Source organism: Cupressus sempervirens, chromosome 7 (genome assembly GCF_028749045.1).
Source record: "Cupressus sempervirens isolate cs-2001-9-10 chromosome 7, ASM2874904v1, whole genome shotgun sequence".
Lineage (NCBI taxonomy): Eukaryota > Viridiplantae > Streptophyta > Pinopsida > Cupressales > Cupressaceae > Cupressus > Cupressus sempervirens.
The window spans coordinates 407,027,689-407,047,987 of NC_143124.1; the positions used below are offsets into that span (position 1 = coordinate 407,027,689).

At 34.0% G+C, this 20,299-nt stretch overlaps 1 pseudogene; it reads left to right on the plus strand.

Annotated features, from left to right (window-relative positions):
* Window positions 1-2,793: 2,793 nt before the first annotated feature.
* LOC149547258 (G-type lectin S-receptor-like serine/threonine-protein kinase SD2-5) overlaps window positions 2,794-20,299 on the plus strand; it is a 44,683-nt pseudogene continuing 27,177 nt past the window's right edge.

A 20,299-nucleotide genomic window follows, 5' to 3' on the forward strand; every position in this document is an offset into this window, starting at 1 on the left:
AGGAGGAGAGTATAAGTCAAATGAGTTTTAAAGATTATTTTAGGGATAATGGAATCAAAAAGCAATTTACTACTAGTTATACACCACAAAAAAATGGTAATTGTAGAGAGAACAAATAGGACAATAATGGAGATGGCAAAGAGCATGTTGAAAGGTAAGAATCTTCCTAATGAGTATTGGGTTGAGGTAGTTTCTTTGGCTATTTATATTTTGGATAGGATTCCATCAAAGATTGTGAGGGACATGGTTTCACAACAAGGATGGAATGGTAAAATTCATAGTGTTTCTCATCTCAAAGTATTTGGTCGTATTGCACATGCACATGTTACTAAATAAACTAGAAATAAGTTAGATGATAAGACTGAGAAATCCATTTTTGTTTGCTATGATGAGCAATATAGAGCATATAGGTTTTTTATTCCTATCACCAAAAAATTAATTATTAGTAGGGATGTTGTAGTTAAAGAGGATGAATCTCGGGATGTAAATATAGATAAAATAGTTACAGGTGCTACAACAATACCATACATGAGAAGGTAAAAAGGATCATGAAGATCAAGAGGATCAACCAAGTGACCAAGAAGGAACTCCACCACGAAGTCAACTAGGAGATCACTTAGAAAATGAATTTGAACATGGAGAATCTTTGAATTCACAACTAAGTAATGATTCAAACCCTATACTTACACAATTGAGATCAAGGATTACAAGCAAGAAAACTAGAAGCCTGAGTGTGATTTATGATCAAGGAAGTAAAATAGATTTGCAGTCAAATTTTTCTTTATTTTCTCAAGATCCTATATATTTTGAAGATGCAATTAAGGAAGAACATTGGATTAATGCAATGAATGGTGAAACCGAATCAATTGAGAGAAATGATATATGGGAATTAGTTGATTTGCCTAGGAATAATGATTGCATTGTTTTAAAATGGGTTCATAAGACTAAGTTTAAAGCTAAAAAAGATGTAGAAAAATATAAGGCAAAGTTAGTTGCTAAGGGATTTTCACAAGAATATGGGGTTGATTATAATGAGACATTTGCACCTGTAGTAGGACTTGATACTATCAAAATAGTATTAGCTATTTCAACTCAAAACAGATGGATAGTTCACCAAATGGATGTCAAATCAATATTTTTGAATGTATATTTGGAAGAAGTCTGTGTGCAGCAACCACCAGGATATCAAATAAGAGGACATGAAGACAAACTTTATAAGTTGAAGAAGGTGCTCTATGGATTGAAGCAAGCTCCAAGAGCTTGGTACAATAGAATATATTCATACATGATGGAGAATGGATTCAAGAGAAGCACTAGTGAACCTACATTATATACCATTATATACCAAGATTAATGAACAAGGTCAGATTTTGATTTTTTGTTTATATGTTGATGATTTAATCTTCACAAGAAATTTATCTATTGACATGTTTAAGTCAACAATGAAAAAGGAATTTGAAATGACAGATCTAGGATTGATGAAATATTTTCTTGGAATTGAAGTTACTCAAAATGATAAAGGAATTTTCATTTTTCAAATTAAATATGCAAAAGATATTTTGAAAAGATTTAGATTGATAAATTGCAGTCTAGTTTCTACACATGTTGTAGTAGGCACTAGACTAAACAGAGAAGATACTAAGAAAGGTTTTGACTCAACTATATTCAAGAGATTGGTTGGTAGTTTGATGTATCTTACTACTACTAGACCAGATATTATTTATGGAGTGAGTTTAATCTCTAAATTCATGGAATCACCTAAGAACTCATATTGGCAGGCAAGCAAAAGAATTTTGAGATATATTGCAAGAACTATGAATCATGGCATTTTTTATTCTACTTTAGATGATTTTCAATTAGTTGGATATACAAATAGTAATTTTGTAGGGAATACTGAGTATAGAAGGAGCACATCTGAATATGCATTTCATCTTGGTACAAGTGTTGTAGCTTGGGCATCAAAGAAGCAACTTGTAGTAACTCTCTCATTAGCACATGTCAAGCAGCATGGGTGTGAATGATTTTGAAAGACTTAATGCAAGCTCAAGATGGACCTACTACAATATATTGTGATAACAAGTAGGCTAGTGCACTTTCAAAGAACCATGTGTTTCACAAGAGGACAAAGCACATTGACACAAGGTCTCAGTTCATTAGAGAGCTGGTTAATAATAGAGAAATTAATCTACAACATTGTAGATTAGAGGGTTAACTTGCAGATATCCTCACCAAGGCTTTAGCATAGGAATAGTTTGAGATTCTGAGGGAAGCATTGGGAATTGTAAATATTCATGATGTAGATAATAGAAATTAGGGGGGAGTATTAGAAATAATAATTTCTACTTAGAATTAATGGTCCATCATTAGGTGTTTCTAGCTTATTAGGTTTAGGTTTAGGTTGTGTTAGCTGAAGTATTTTCTAAAAGTTTGAGTCAACTGTAGTATTTTCTAGAAATTTGTAGATATTTTGTCTTTTCAGCTAATGCTAAATTCCTGTAGAATATTGTACACTTTCCTATAAAAAGGCACTCTATATTCATTTGACATCACGGTGAATGGAATACAATATATTTTTATTGTGCCACAAAACATTGTGTTTGGTATTTTTTTGTTATTTTTTGTATGCCTCTGCCCATCCATCATTGACTTCAATATCATTTGGTGTCTTGAACTTGGCATTATGAGTTAACCCTATGCATTGCCGTTAAAGCTCTCTAAATTCAAAACATCCATTGTTTGAGCATTTTATTTTTCTGCGCTCTCACACTTTGGGCATTGCTGTTGTATAGAAAAATGATAAGAACGGACAGTTTTTTGTCTTCTCGTCTTTTAAATTTTATCCTTCTGCCACTCTTTCTTATATTGTGCTCGTTGTTTGCAGAGAGCCTTGCTCTTTCCTCCACAACTGCTTATGGAGGGAGAACTTGGAAGAACAATATCCAGTCCCTTGATTTCCTGACACCTTCAGTTTACGAAGATCCACTCGTCCGACCGATCCTTCTTAGCAGCAATGTCTCATACAATGATATGAATCTGCAGTATGGTTGTGGATTCTTCTGCGATGGCAGTCCTTGTGACACGGGCTATCACTTTGCAATATTATTAGTTGTCCAAGACACTTATGATAGGGTGTCCGATATACAAATGGTTGTAGTTCAAACAGAGACCACATGGTGCAAGAGAATGCAGCCCTAACACTCACTTCCAAAGGGTAACTTCTGTTAAGAACCTCATTAGATGGCATGCTCGTGCGGTCTACAAACACATCCGTCTAAGCTTTTCAAAGGATGGAGATGCAAGAAACTAGGAACCTTGTTCTATATAACACCTCTGGTGGGATAATTTGGCAGTCTTTTGATTATCACTTTTATGTTAGGCCTAGAAATCTGATATAATAGAAAATAATCTAAACATAATAGAAAATTTACTCTTTCTATTCATCAAGATTCATTATATAAATAAAGTAGTCATATAGCAGTTCAACTTTTATTTAACAACTACCAAAATTAAAATTAAAATGTATAACAGTGTAAGGTGGGACAGAAGCCAATTGCAAACACTGCTACCAAGAACACGAGCCAGGGCCTTTTCTATTTTTCCTTTCTTCACGACAGCTTTGGAATGTTTACAGCCCCTCCACCGGCTAAAATATATTTTAGGTTTCCCGACACACCTCCAGGTGTGGATTTTTCTTATATCCAGTTCGAGAACGAGTCTCGAACATATATTCTCGAGGACTCTCGCCATCAATAGTTGCACTAGCACCTAAAGGATCTCTTTTCTTTAAATTAGATTCAGAGGGACATTTGAGGGTCTGCTTCATTCTCCAAATAGCAGGAAGATCTTCCCCTGACTATCTGCCATCCTTCACGAGATAAGTGGCTGAGTGCGATTATCCAAGAGCATGCGGAGACTATGGCTTTTTTACGAATGGTAAGTGCAGCTGTCCAACAGAGGGCAATTCTTTCAAGCTGACCGATGTCACAGAACTCAGTTTCGAATGTGTTCAGCGCATTCCTCTGCTGTGCTCTCAGAACAGTATGCGCCAAGGTCGTCACTTTTTAGAACTGGAGCACGTTTCTTATTTTACTTATACTTACAATAATTCTTCAGAACCAGGGTTGGTGTCAAGACATGAATGCTAAACACTTTGCCTCAAAAACTGCTCTTGCAAAGCTACATTTTTCAGGTACGGGGCCAATTTTTCTAGTAATTATTGCTATCTTGAGCTCAATATATATTCTATGAAAAGTAACAGCCCAGCCGATAGATTATACAACTCCATTGCTTACCTTAAAATCCAGCCTAGGTCTATGTCCAAGCGAATTAAGCCCTCGTGGGTTATTGTCATCATCTGTGCTTCTGTAGGTGGAGCAATAGCTCTGTTTATCTTATTGTCGGCATGGCTAAACAAGCCTCGAAATAGAGTAATAGAGTAGAAAGAAGACAATGATGATGATGATCACGTTGATTGGCCGGCCTGCTTACCGTTGCGGTTCTCTTTTCAAGAATTGCAGGACACTACAAATGGCTGTAGCATTCATTTGGGCGGTGGAGGAATTGGTTCAGTTTATGAGGATGATCTGTCAGACGGCTCAAAGATAGCGGTGAAGCACCTTGAAAGAGGAGGACATGGAGAAGAGGGGTTTAGGATATGATATGATATGATATGATAGATTTTAATGACATCTACGAGACTAAAGTAGTCTATGGGACCCATGCAATCACCCTCCCAAGTCACGAGCGGAACTAGTCAGTTGTAAAGTTTTGGTTAACTTGTCTCTCTTTCTCTGAAGTTTGGTAATCAAATCCGCTGCTCTCTTCACTTGATCTTCTTCGAATAAATAGTTGAAGTCCTTGTTCTGCAGTATTTTTGTATAACCAGATCTGATGTCATTGTAAGCCAGGTAGTCCTTGACAAAGTGTTGCTCTGTCTCAGCTATTCCCATATTACAAAATAAAAATGTTATGTCTGCCCACTCTTCCTTTGGAACTTGCCACCGACCAGTTTCAGATTGCAGCTGATGTGAACTAGTTCGAAGTTGTGCCATCGACATTTTTGCTTTCCAGTTAATAGGTGCTCTTATATAGGCCTTTTCATCATGACTAGAAGTGGGATTAAATTCTTTAATGTAATAAGATTTTTTCCGCCCTATGCATCTTGTCCATAGAATATTGCAAAAATTTTCACTGACAAACTTTTTTATTTCTGTAATGTTATTCAGGCAAGTTTGGATGTTGATATCCCATTTTCACATCCATTTGTCATTTTGCTTCATCCATATGCTTTTCTGCCTCACAAGTTTTTTCTTTATGATCAACTTGGGCCAACGATGTGTTTCTAAACCCTTGGTTTTCTTTAAGTAGCTTATCATCTGGACCAAAGCAACGGCTTCTAATGGAAAGGAACCCACCTCCTCCAAAAGGATCTCATACGGAACTATGGTCTTGACTTTAAGATTGCATGTGATGAAGTATTTTTGAATTCTTTCTACTTGCGGCCATTTCTGTTCAGACATACTACCTCCCCACACTTCACATCCGTATAGAATAATGAGAGTGACTAGCAAACAAAAAAGAGTTTTCATGGTCATCCAATCCCATAATTCTATGTTCCTGCACTTTTTTTGTAAAGAGTATAATGCCTTCTAGCCCCCTTGGATCCTTTTTGATCTGCAAGTATCCCAATTGAGTTTGTTATGAAAATCGATGCCTAGGTATTTGTACTCTTCCACAATCTCAAGTGGGCTATTTTCAAATAGAAACTTGTCTTGTATGCCTCTATTCTTCTTTAGCGAGAAGATCATAATTTTGGTTTTGCTAGTGTTAACTTGCATTCCTACTTCATGACAAAAATTTTCTAGTGCTTTCAAGTGCTCTTTCAAACCTTTAGTTATTCTAGCAAGAATTATGAGATCATCTGCATATAAGAGCAATCTTATCACAAAGTGGGCCAGCTACACCTCCTCACCATTGGTCTTGTTTATCCACTCTTCTAACTTGTCAATATAGAGCCCGAATAATGTTGGAGATAGCAGACACCCTTGCTTAACCCCGATGTTGCTGTCAAAATTTTCTGATAGCCCTTCTGTTGTTTTGATTTTAGCTTTGACCTGCTCATATAATCTGTAAACCGCTGACCTAAGTTCTTTAGGAACTTCCAACTCTTCCATTCTATCCCATAATTTATTACGTGGCACAGTGTCAAATGCTTTTTTAAAGTCCATGAAACAAAAAAAAGCCTCATTCCCCAGAGTGTCCCAAAATTTCTCAATCAAGTGTCTAAGAGTGATGACATGATCTATAGTAGAGTGTTTCGGTCTAAAGCCTGCTTGCCCTATTGCACGTTTACCTTCTGTTTCAGCCTAGGTGCTGATTTTTTGTGCAGAGAGCTTTCAGACGAAGGCTTAATTTCATTGTTATAAGTTAAGGTAGAGGAAAGGAGGTTAATAGATTTTGTGTTGCCGACACTTGAAGATGAGGAAACGGGCATAAAAAGAGGCAGTAAAATTGTTAAAAGTGGGGATGTGATGTGTACAAGACAATTTTACAAGAAGACCAGTGATGTTGATTGTGGTGAAGGTTTTGCAGGGATTAATGGACACTTTTGATGATGTTCCATCCACATTATCAGGCTCGGCAGTTTCTTTTTACTAGTCACCCGAGCCTTCTATATTGTCTAGACCTAGATAATCTGATTTGTTTCTAGAGGTTTTCCTAAGCGAACCCTCCCTCACCCCCCCACCCATGATCTATGTTTTTGTTACAAAATGTTTGAATAGGTCTTCTATGTAATCCATTAACTGCTATAAAAAGTGAAAGTCTATTTGAAAATGTTAACATGATCAAAGGGTCCTTGGTCTACTAGTGAAGTTGTAAGGCTCACAAAGAGCCCACCAGGGATCAAGTCTTGCTAAGTGCAAAGGCCCCTTAATGCCTAAAACGAGATGAGGCCAAGATCGTGCCCCGTACACCGGCGGAATGGATACCTCTCAGTTATTGGTTCTTAACCAAAGAAGCTAGTTTAAAAAAGCTGACCTCTATTAAAAAAAAGAGAGACTAGGTGAAAAAAGTTAACCTCCATCAAAAAAATGTTAACATGACTAGAGACTGGAGGACGCCTATAATAAGATAAATTATTATGAGCCACACTAATAACAAGATTCGCTCCTATTATCCAAGTTTTGACTTCTAACATTCTGACTTTATTTGCTGGCAACATCTATACAACCACGAAAATGAACTTCCTTATGTAGGAAATGACTTAGTCAATTTTTTAAAATGTTAGAAAAACCAATGTAAAGAAAGTGCATTTTCATGGGTGTATAGCCACAAGCTTATTGCTCATCTTTAGACAAGCAACTGTGTAATCATTTTGCTAATAGTTTGCGCTGAGGGTTGAGCTAGTAAAAATAAATGGAGTATCTAATATTTTTCTTCTGTTTCTCGAATAACAAATGTTATGAACTACTGGCTCTCATTTTTAGGAGCTTGATATACCACGTACCAAGTCATTTCTTAAATACCGTGGTCTAATAAATGTTGGTTTAAGCTATGCTTCAGAACAAGTTACATTTTAGCGAAGAGTATCAGTTATTGTTTCTATATTAGACAATTCTAAAATTTATTAAAAGATTATGAAGAAGATAAATTGTGCAAGTTTATTAATAACAATAGTTCATAATTATTAAGATATTTGTTATTGTGAAATATTTATAATCTAATTTAAGTTTTATGAATATACAAATAGAAGACTGGTGTCCTCATCATTGAAAATATGTGAATAGCTATCTTTCTACCTTAAAAATTCTAAGAGGCGGCTTAAAAATGATCATCGGGAATAAATAGATCTCAGTAGACAAATAAAACAATTATTCTCCTACATATACAAACTATGGAGTTTGGTCATACATGACTAGCAGAAATAATTAAAATTTCTATAAAAAATGAGGAAAAATTACTCATATCGATGTAACTATTCAAAGTCAAATAAACTATTTCTTTCCTCAATAAACGATGATTGTAGAATTAAAGCTTTAGCTTTATTTTTTCAATGATGACACTTATCTAAAGATAGCATCGGGCTTGTACATAGAGAACTGAAGTTTAATTTATGACCACTATTTGGTGGTCTGTTGGTTCTTTGTTTCTTGTTTTGTACGTTTTCAGTCCCATAGACCCTTGTTGGTCTCCCATTAGACATTAATAAATTTATCTTCTCTTATCTTATCTATGATGGAAACCCATTTTTTTCTTTATCGTCAAACATCTTCAAGGATCGATACTGTGTTACCTCTGTTAACAATGACTTAGCAAACCACACCTTTATTGCCTCACTAGTCATCTTTATCAGAAAAATAATGGTCAACACTATGAGTAGATAGGGTCCAAATAAATTTTGTAATCGTGTTTGCGATTATATACTTATTTCATAAAATTTGCTCAGTCAATCCACTTTGATCCCAAGCCATAGGATGTAGACAATAATTTAGGCTTATACACATGACCAGTTATGTCCATTACAAAAAAAACTCCAATATAAACTCGGAGTCATAATATGGAATAATGGGTTGTGCTATCTTAAGAGATATAAACCTATTGGTTGGGCTATACATCGACAATATCAAAGATAACCCTGAGCAGCTTCCGACATCTGATCGACTAATACAAGAACAAATTATTTCATTGGATTTAATTTTATCCTAGACCAAATCATTTAATGCAGGAAGTCCTCTTTCAAAAAGAACCATATACAGAAAGGCGATAAGCTGAAATGGGTTACTTCAATGTGTTTCAGAATGCATACAGTAAGCAGGTCGCTGAAAATATATTAAAATTGTTTAGGATGTCATGATTTCAATGCATAATGCCTAGGACCACAATGAAAATCTTTAGCCATGTATAACATAAAATAAACTTTGAGTGGGAAAACAAGCATGCATACTAGCTCATTTGGTTGTTGCAAATATTTTACAATAAGAAAATAACATTAAAACTGATAACCGTAATGATTAGTATAATAATGAAAATATTCATATTAATACTTATATTAGTTGATTTACAATCAAACATAAATTTTAATGATTGTTTTTGTTTCTAGATTCAACTTTATATAATTTTTTATATCAATTTTTAATACTATGTGCTATGATCTATCTTCAAGCTAAATGAGAAAATGAGCAAAACCAAAAACATTCTTCTCATGTTCTATTTCATCGTGGTGATGTATGACAAAGTGTGATATGAAATATTACTATAAAAAATAATACACAATCGAATCCTCATGTTATTTCATCTTTGATGATAGATCACAAAGTAAGATTTAAACTATTGATTCAAGAATTATACACAATGAAATCTAGAGACAATTAAGTTTTCATATCCTGATCAAATATGAAGTATTCATGAAACATTTAAAAATCCCAAATTATATAATTAACTTATCATATATGTCTTTAATTTTGTTGAGGTGGGAGTTTTTTGATACCTAATTTTGTGTTCGTAATTCTCATGTCATACTATATTCTTTTTTCCTATTTTAAATATTAAAAAATAGTTAAGAAGTTCCTTTTTATAGGGCATCCAATTTGATTCATATGATTGTATTTCATAGAAAAATTCTTTTCAATTAGAAAATATAAAATTTTCAAAAAATTGCCAATAGTGGCATGTTATGATGGTTAAGTTGTTGAGTTGTTATCCTTGCCATCAAGGTTCAAATCTAATGGGGATGAGGTTTGCCATTTGTGGCCTCACTAGTTCATAGCTCCAGGTCAAAGCGTAAACCCCTCTTTTAAAAAACATTTAAAATTAAAAAAATAAATAAAAATTCAAAAAATCAACTTTTTAAAATTTCATAAAATAAAAGACTCTTATTCAATATAACTAAGACATATTATTTCTTTGTTTATTTTTTATAAAAAAGAGGATGAAAACAAGAATCATTATTATTTGTTAATCTTGAGTACACTCAAACCTAGGACCTCCCATATAAAAAGCTCACAATTTACCATTGTGTTGTAGGTTCTTGCCTAATAACTAAGAGAGATTATGAATAAAAACTAGAATTGCTTATTTTATTGTATATATACGAATCTAATTTATAAGTTACATGTACAAAGAATCTTCTAATAATAATCCAAGTACACTCAAATTGCTGAGTAGACCTTCCATTCTCTTTCCATTGATAGAACCCTCCTTCCTCTTACTGTAAACGTTCATGAATTGGGCATGTAATATAATACTAGACTATTTAATCAAAACTAGATTTCATTTTTATTTTCTTGTATTAACCTCCTCCAACAACCTAGACACTTATAAAATTATAATATGACATCTCAAATAAATTTCTTGCTAAATCGGATGAGTGGAAATGATATATTTTTACTATAACATATCTTCTAAATTAATCTTAAGCATTGTCTTATATCTTATAAAAAATCATATTGAGTAATAGGCTGCTCATCAGTTATTTTGGAAGCAAATATATTCAAGCTAATAAGAAAATTTAATTTCAGAGATTTTGATATTCTAAATCCTTTCAATTTTTTATGAAATCTAATTTATAACATTACATAAATATCTAGTCATATTGTGTTATAAGTAAACAAAAAAAAAAATTTCACTCCAAAATATGTTTTAATACTTAATAGATAAAAAGAATAGGTAACCTAAGAAATGTGTTTACTAATATGTTCTAAAACCCCTTAAAAATCCTTACATCTATTAGTATGTATGGTAAGGTGTCTTAAGACAAATTCCAACTTCATACCATACATTTATGCATTATAAGTGATCCCAAGGGCTCGTAAAGGGTTCTAGGAATGAGTCCTAAGAACACTTATGACCACCTTTGAGACTTTAGGATCTATAAGAATACATCTTAAGGGTTGTAAGGTGTAAGAAGGGGTTGTAGGACACATGGCTAAGACCCCATATGACCCCTTGTCATCACGTGTCAGATTGAGTTGTTAGACACATTGATGTGTTATAAGACTCATCGTGACCCCTTACCATACATTTAGAAATGGTAAGGAATCCTAAGGTCTCTTAAAGGGTCCTTGGACACATTAATGTGTAATAAGAGACCTTATGACTCCTTACAACTATTTATGATTATGACTCCTTGCAACTATTTATGATACCCAATAATATATCTTTTTGGTCATAAGGGGTATTAAGGGGTAGTAGGGGGTCCTAAGACATATGAATGTATTATTAGACACATTATATCACAGTAAGACACATTTCTTATAGTTTTTTGCTAACATTCGGTTGCATTGTCTATTTCTTCACCTTTGCATATATATTTGTTCTAAAATTCCCACTCATATGGTATGCATCAAGATCCCTACTAAATTTTTATGTGTGTCATCCACTCTTTTGACCTTGGATCTATAAGGGAACATTGTAGAGAAAAGCATAAAAAATATTTCAAAATTTGACATGACATATGATTGTAGGATGTCCGATCAACACTTAAAAAGTTTATGCATTGTATTTGGCTTGATACCTACCAATTACATCTTATTGAAACCCTCTAAAAACCATTTTCATTAAATTTACTTAGGAATATGCAAGTATCATTGCTCTAGGATCTCACCCTGATCACAACGATACCATGGATGGATCAATCAACCAATTTCTATATTTAATGACACTAGTGTCCTATTTTCTCGATGTCAAACTATTGAATTATCTTAACAATCTAGTTAAAATAATTCTAGGAGAAGAAGCATATCAGCTTTAAAATGTATTTCATAAAAAAATTACAATGGCTGTGTGTTGAATGAAAATCAATCAATTATATATTATTTTTGTATTGAGTTGGAAAATATGTTATGAAATATAATTACTCTAATATATAGAAAAGAAAATTGTGAAATTTATTTGAATAAAATTTACATGTAATATCCTTTGTGAACTTTATTTAATAACAAATTTGAAGGTCGCAGAATATTAAAAACCATTCACTTCAAATATTTTAGTCCAATTTATGTACATAATCTTGAAAAATAGATAAAGAGTGTCCCATGAAACCATGCATCTCCTCATAAGATATGAAACAATATTCCATATAGATTTATAAAATATCTAAAATATGATATATATTATCTCATTCAACATGATATTTGTTTAAGATAACATATATATCAACAATAATAAATATTAATAAATTATTTTATTATTGAGATAAATGTTAAAGGGGTCTTTTAGGCTATAAAATTAAAAATTGGATTCATTTTAATGAGAACCTATAATTTTACAAGATGTAAATAAAAAATTGTAAATTTTTTCTTATATTTCAGTATTTTATAATTGAGAAAAAATAAAATGATTATACGATCATAAATTTTTGCTGGCCATCAAATTAGAATTGTGGCTTCTAATACAATATGCAAGAAATATGTCACATCGTAATGTATACAAGAACAATGACCTTTTAGGAAGGTACCAAAGTATTTGACATGTCAACAACACAAGCATGATCCTAGGCCAAAATCACTCATATAAGAATATTATCATCAAAATCTATAAACGATGCTACTCACAAATAATGGAAAAAAAGAGATCTCCTCATGTCATAAGATAACAATGAAACCATGCCTGGCTTTTTGGCATGTCAATAGATTGTGATAGAAAGAAATCATTCATCTTGTTCTAAAATGGCTAGAAAAGTTTCCTAAAAAGTACTAGGGTTTGCATTGTAAGGAGTGTTAGACATTAAAATTTAAATCAACATATTAAGAAATACTTGAAAATTCATATAGGTTATAAATTTTATCAAAAAATTTCCGTAGTTTTTAATTTAGAGGTGCACACTATATCATTTGTATCCTTAAGCTTATTTCCAATGTTGGAATGGTTTTGCATAATCAAAATACATGAAGAATACTTGAGTATCCTTTCTCCTTTCATTTATTAGAGTATCCTATGGTGTTCTCTCAAGTGTTTGATCAAGTTCATATGCTAGAGTATCTATTTTTTATTTTCAAGCGGATGTATTTCTTATCATGCATGCTTATTTTTCCTAATTATACATCTAAAATAAAAGATGAACTATACTATTTTCATCCTACTCCTATGTTGAGAGTGATGAGCACATATGGTGATTGTTCACTGTATGGTGAAATGTGACCATCATATGTTGAGGCACTATACAATTACATCAACTACTTTGACTAATTATACTCAATGAGTATGAGTATGAGTACACGAGTATGAGCATGGAGATATTTGTTAGTATGGTGAGTACAATGTGTGAGGATAGAGAGACTGGAGACATCTGCTTCACTGGAGGTTGAAACATCTGCTTGACTGAGGCATCCATGTGACTAAGGCATCTAGATGTATGAAGGTCAAAGGGAGTGTTTTGAAGACCAAACCAAGTACCTAATACCTAAAGGAGTGATCGTTAGATGGATGATTGACCATTGGATAGATGAGTTCCAAGGTTGTTAGTAACCATTTTGTTCTTGATAGTTAATGCACTAGATTCCATAATGAATTACATAATGTATAAATGTCTATGAGATTCATGAGGGAAAAGAAAACTCTAAAAGTTAAGTTGATTCTAAAGGAAATCTGAGCATATGATCCTATCCAGAAACTAGAGTTTTTTGTATGTAAATTGTTTACTCTAATAAAAAGTTTCTTAGGGATTTTGGGTGGTGGGTTTTTCCTTAAATTATTTCCCACATTAAATATGGTCTTCTATGTTTATCTTGTGTGAATATTATTTTTGAATGGTCTTTTTATTCCTGTGCATCTCAATGCTCTAAAGTAGATTTAGAATATTTTTTATTTCCCCTGTAGATTGGCATTTGGAAGGTGTTTTCCACAGTTAGCTTTCCTAACATCCATAGGAATATTTTTCTTGGTTGTTGTTTCCTTTTCACAAATCCCATATAGAAACTACTTATATCTAGATGAAAATTGCCATTCTTGATGATTCTTATTTATTTGCTTCTAAGAAATGAAATTTATTAACTAAGAATAAAATCACTTAGTAATTTGCCTTAGTAATTTGCCCACCGAAGTCTCATCTCAACAACTGAATCAATTCTTCAAAGGAGTATCATAACCAATATCCACCAACATATCAACATGAATAGCTTGTTTTTTCTCTTCCTTCCTCTATTTTTATTCTAATTTAATAAGGGATGGAGGAGAATTAACTTTCTAGGAGTGACTTTAGTGGAGTTTGTATGGGTCTCTCTTGTAGATCTAGTACCCATATTTAGATTTCTCTTAAGTCAAGCCTTTTCCATTTTTATTGACCTCTCCCACTACTATGTTTGGACCTAAATTTTGATCATAGGCCATCACAATTGTGACATCTAACCATTTCCCTAGTGACAAGACCATGACTTGGCTCCCATCTAACAAGTGTCAGACTTTTTCTACAGCAAATTACAACAAGGAGGTGATCCATCATAATAGAGATGGCTGACACTATGGTTTAAGCTTCCACTTAGTCACCAAAATTGCTACGTCAATGTGACAATTATGATGTAGAAGTGATGTTCATCCATCATGATTGGTCATCCTAATTGTGATTCTTTTGTGACAGTTGTGCTATGCAAGTCATAGCTAGCCATCGAAGTTGCAATTAATAGTTGAATTATTAAAAAATTATTTCTTTTAGAGGATTTTTCTATTTTTATTGTTTCCATGGTAGGTATGGGAAACCTGGGGAAGACATTCCTTCTCAAGTATGTCCATGAAAGAGTTAAAGGTAGATACCAACATTATGCCTAGATTTCTATTTCGTAGATGTATTCTCTTTGAAATTTATAGTCTAACTTGGCCTACAACATTGGTTTAGAAATGCCCCATAACATAACTAATTATAGAGCATTTGAATTGATAAAAGTTAAGTTACTTGGAAACGAATTTTTATCATTCTTTATGATGTTTGGAAGAGTAGCGTTGATGGTGATTTGATATCAAGATTGGGTCTTCGCACTGGTATAAATAACTAGTGTAAAATTGTTGTAACCAATAGAAGCAAAGATGTTACTACAAAAATGAGCATGTATGAGTATGATATGCAACATCTCTCTAAAGAGATCAACTGGAAGCTCTTTTTCCTATTTCCCTTTCCTCATTATGAAGCAAATATTTTGCCTAAGAAATTGGAGAGCTTGGCCCATTGGATGGTAGAAAATTGTGGGGGGGTTCAACTTGCCGTTAAGAATTTTGCAACATCCATGGCCAATTATTTGGACTGGGAGTCAAAATTGAGGAAATTAATGATGTGAAACATAAAAATTTCACAGTGCAATTTGGAACTTAAAAATCTTACATTTGATGGTGATCCTGGATCTTGATTTCAATGAATTATGGATACAATTTTAATATTCAACCACTATAGAAAAAATTTATCAAATCTATTTCATTATCATTTATAATTAAGAGTAGAATTTGTACGGCTAAGAATAAATCTTATAAACTAAGAAACTACTGAAGGCCATCAATATTAAGTAATTTGATTAATCTGTTTCAACTTTCAATATTAAAAGCTATTGGAGTAAATTAGTATTCACTATTTACACTTACTTAATTTTACTTAGGTTAATGCACTATTTAATTATTTTAAATTATTTTTATTTGTGGGACACTTAGGAGTATGTGTACTCTTGTGAGTTGTCATGATGACATCACAGGGGTCCTCACCTCTTTTAAGCACATGTTGTCTACAACACAGGAATCTTCTACACACATATGACACTTTGTCATTTTTATCCATTCATCTAGAATGTTGGATAAGGTACTTAGTTGCCTTATCTCTTGGTTGTTTCTAGAGACATTCTAGGTGCTTCCTGAGAGGCCTTTATATATAAGCACTCCTAGTGTACTCTTATTATGGCATATTGAATATATCTTCATTTTAAATATACTCTCTCTCTCTCTCTCTATGGTCTACTGTGTGCTTATCTTTGAGTTCTTACTTCTTGGGTAAATTTTTCCCTTAGGAAAATTCTTACATGCTATCAAAGCAACTTGGAGATTTTTTCATCACATAGCCATTTCGAGACCACGCTTGCTTCAATACCTTAGCCTAAATTCAAAGTATTGTAGAAATTGAGAGTGTCTAGAGCTAGATCTAACCTTGCCATTGCATTCGAAGCACTAAACTGGTGAAAATTGATTATAAACATGCCTACCTTGGCCCAAAGTTGATTGTGAAGAAAATTGTTTTTGAAAATTAGAACCCGGAGGCCCCAATTTGCAGCTCAAAATTTAATTGTGGCATGGAATATTCGGCATTTAGTTCAAATCCATGGCCATACCAAAAAAAATTTGTGCCTTAAATAATTTGGCCCCTCCACGTTATACTAGCAGAATAGGAACACTCTGCAACCCAACGGCTAAACATCTGGCAGGCATCTTTTATTTTAGATTCGTGGCCATTTCATTAAAAATGCCAGAGATTCAAACTTTGCAATGCATGTGGGATTTTTTTTATAAATCCTGGCATCATTTTTCTCAAAACTTGACGCCTGCAACAGTTTGAACCTCTGGTGTTGACTCAGCAGATTTCGGTGAAGGTATAATTCTAGCTCCTGTGCATTGACTGTCTCTGACACATTTGCAATTTCCAGTGCATGAATAGACTTTAGTGAAAATCACACCAAATTTTGTTATAGCATAAGGGAAATCCCGATAAGCAATTGCATATCTCAGTGTGGTATTATTTTTCCCACCCTCCGGCAGCTACTAATTCTCCCAACCACAATTTTTTGCCACAATTTGTAATAATCTGGCATGGACAATGGACATACTAGGGGTATCTTCTGATTTTGGCACTCACATTTCTTCCTTTCTGGTGGATGGAGGATATTTTCTACGCTATTTTTTTGAAATCCAGCAACTGCTAGCATAGGCCTGCTCTCGCTGTCTTTTTATGGTAAGCAATTTAAAATTTTTAGCATGACCCTGCATCTCCGACATGTGGGATAATATTTTTGGCCACATGTCATTCTTCAACTAAAAGAGCCACGTCTGCTGTACCTTCCAAACATGCAACAATTTTTGAGTGGTTTCACCATCAACCACTTCTTTAACACATGGAATCCAGATATTTTTCCACCTCAACGTATGGAAATTTTCCACCTTTCAGTCTATATAGGATAAACACTGACTCATCTTGCCAAGTCATCCCAAGGGCCAAATTTTGCTAACATCATCAATTTACCATGTTAAAATTGACAGTCATTTGACCGTCATTACTAGTGATTTTACAACTACTATGATGGCCATTTGACCATCAAATTTAGACTCATAATTTTTACTTGAGACCCCTCTCCAAATTACATTTCAGTTTGGTAGCCTGACTTTGCGAGCCCATAACTTGGACATCTGGACTCTGATTCAGGTGCATTTTTTTTTGAAATTAGGTAGAATTTCTTAAATTTTTCAGTGGTGGTGTTGTTTTCTAGTTTTGGAGCATAGATTTTTCAAAAATTGCATTTTTTGGTGACTATAGTGCATAATCCTACATTTTGCAACTTCAAACACTTTGTACAAGTACATCTGGTCACTTTTTCAAGTTTCATTTTTTTTGTAAGTGCATACTTTTTTGTCTACTTTCTAGATCTAAAGTCAGATTCTAGGGTTGGGTGGACCAAAATCTCACTTTTAGAATTAGGCCTTTTTCGACATTGTAAAGCTTTGATTCTTTTTCAGAATTGTTGTAAATCTAAGCTATAGTGCTTAAGTGATAGATTTAAGCCTCATAAGGTAGTTGTAAAAGTAAAATCATAAACTTCACTTTGTTCATTTTGACAAGTGGCCCATTGTAAACACACTACTTATAAAGTGCTAACAACATCCTTTTTGGGGGGTCTTTTGATTGAGTAAAAAGGGGGGGTGTACTATGTTTTTTGTGTCTCTCTATTATGCTCTTTTCATTTTCTGCATCATGGGTTTGAAATGTCCTCCTCTAACTTCACGCAACTATTCTAAATGGAAAGATATTGCATGGAGTAGATTAATGGAAAAAGGATATAGTCTTTATGTTGATGGTACAATTACCAAACCTACTGATGCTAAAGAACTCATTGATTGGAAAAATCAAGACTAACAGGCTTTAGGAGTTATCAGGAGTTGTGTACATGAGGATCTTCTCTTTCACATTAAAAATTGTTCAGAATCTAAAGAAGCTTGGGATAAACTTGAACAGTTGTATGATAAGGTGAATGAAGAAAAGGTATTTTAGGTTGAGGATGATGTACTTCTCTTGGATCCTAAGAATTTTGACACAATTGAGGATTGCATCATCAAAGTCAATGACTATAGGGCACTTCTTAAAGATTGTGGCAATCCCATGAGGGATGACAGGTTGATTCATCACATCCTGAAGAGGCTACCTTCTGAGTAAGCTAACTTTGTTTTGAGTTTTAATACTCATACGTTGGCCATGGGATCTGCTTACCACAAGCTTTTCTTTGATGCATTTGCAAAGATGTTGATTGTTAAACAATCTCACTTGGTAGATTTTGGAATTCTCAAGTCATCAAAGAACAAAGCCTTGGTGGCTAGTGATGAGCACAAATAAAGTCAAGGGGGGGAAATCAATAAGAAGAAGTAGTAGTGGAAGCAGAAAACATAATTTGAGACACAACAATCCTCCTCTCAACAAGAAAATTCTTCTTCAAACAAGAAGGAAAGTAATGAAAAGTAAAACAAACTCTTTTATGCATATTGCAAAAAGCCAAGTCATGACGAGTATCATTGCAAAACAAAAAGAATCGATGAGTTAGAGAATCTACTTAAGAAGAACAAGATTCAAGTGTGAGGTACTTCCAAGGATTCAAATCCAACCTCTTCAAAGGTTAAAGGGCAAGCACTTAGGGCAAACACAAGTTCTTTTTCAGAATGGATAATTGACTCAGGTGCCTCTTACCACATGGGTTCTTCAAAGGAAGACTTTTCTTCATTGAAGCAGTCAACAGTACCACACATCTTCATGGGAGATGATACTAAAATGGAAGTTGAAGGGAAAGGACATGTGGAAATGAAAAATGGGTAATTTAAAGATGTTCTCTACATTCCAAATCTAAGCTCCAATCTCCTATCAGTTTACCAAATCACTCACCTTAGAGATGGTCATAAAGTTGAGTTCCTTTCATATTCAGTGATGGTGTGAAGTCTTTGAGATGATTCATTGGTTGTAGCTAGGAAAGTCGATGATGACAAGAGGCTTGGTTCCTTCTCCCAGTTTGTGCCTAAGAGTCCTTCTCAAGCCTTGTTGACTCGCTCTACTTCACAACTCACATTATGGCATGAGTAATTTGGTCACCTTAACTTCTGGTCTCTTCAGCAACTTTGCTCAAAACATATGGACAAAGGTCTACCTAATATCAAATTTTCTAAGGGAGAATTTTCATCTCGTTCAGTGGATATGAATCTCAAGGAGAAGTATGATAAAGGGAAGTCTTCTCGAGCTCCAATTGTTCTTGAGCTAGTTCACATGGTTTTAGTAGGATCCTTTGCAGTGACTTCAGTTAGTTAGGGCCGCTACATCCTCACATTTGTTGATGACTTTTCAAGATTCACTTGTATCTACTTGCTTCATCATAAGAATGAAGTGGTTCATAAGCTTCAAGACTTCAAGACTCGTGTTGAACACAAGTCAAGGAAAGCGATCAAGGTATTAAGGGTTGAAAATGAGAATAGATATATAGATAGAAGACTCAAGAAATTTTGTAGAATTGAGGGGATTGAATTTTATAACTCACCAGGATTTAGTCTACACAAGACAAATGTTGCAACTATGAGGATTAGGACTATCAAGACCATGGCAAGTTGCATGATCAAAGCCAAGTCTCTTGATCCTACATTAGAAGTTGAAGCCATTAGCAGTGCTACTCACATACTTAATAGGTCTCCTCATAATGCCTTAGATGGAAAGACTCCTTTTGAGGCATGGTGTTGTAGAAAACTAGTTGTGAGTCACCTTAGAGTCTTCGGTTATCCAACATGGGCTAACCTATCTGCTAAGAGTTGCAAGGCACTGACACCTAGGCCTTGTACCTTCATCGGTTATGAAGACAATGTGAAGGCTTACAAAATTATGGATCCCAAGACACATGAGATCTTTGTGGAGAAGGATGTTGATTTTGAAGAAAGTTCACCAAGCTTATCCTCTACTCCTCTTCATATACATAGTCGAAACTAATAGTGACACATGCGATAGTGCTTCAATAGGTTCAGACACGTGGGGTTCTATCGACAGTTGCAGTGAGAGATCACATCAGTCTAGTTCACATGCTTACATTTCCATAGTGAAAGG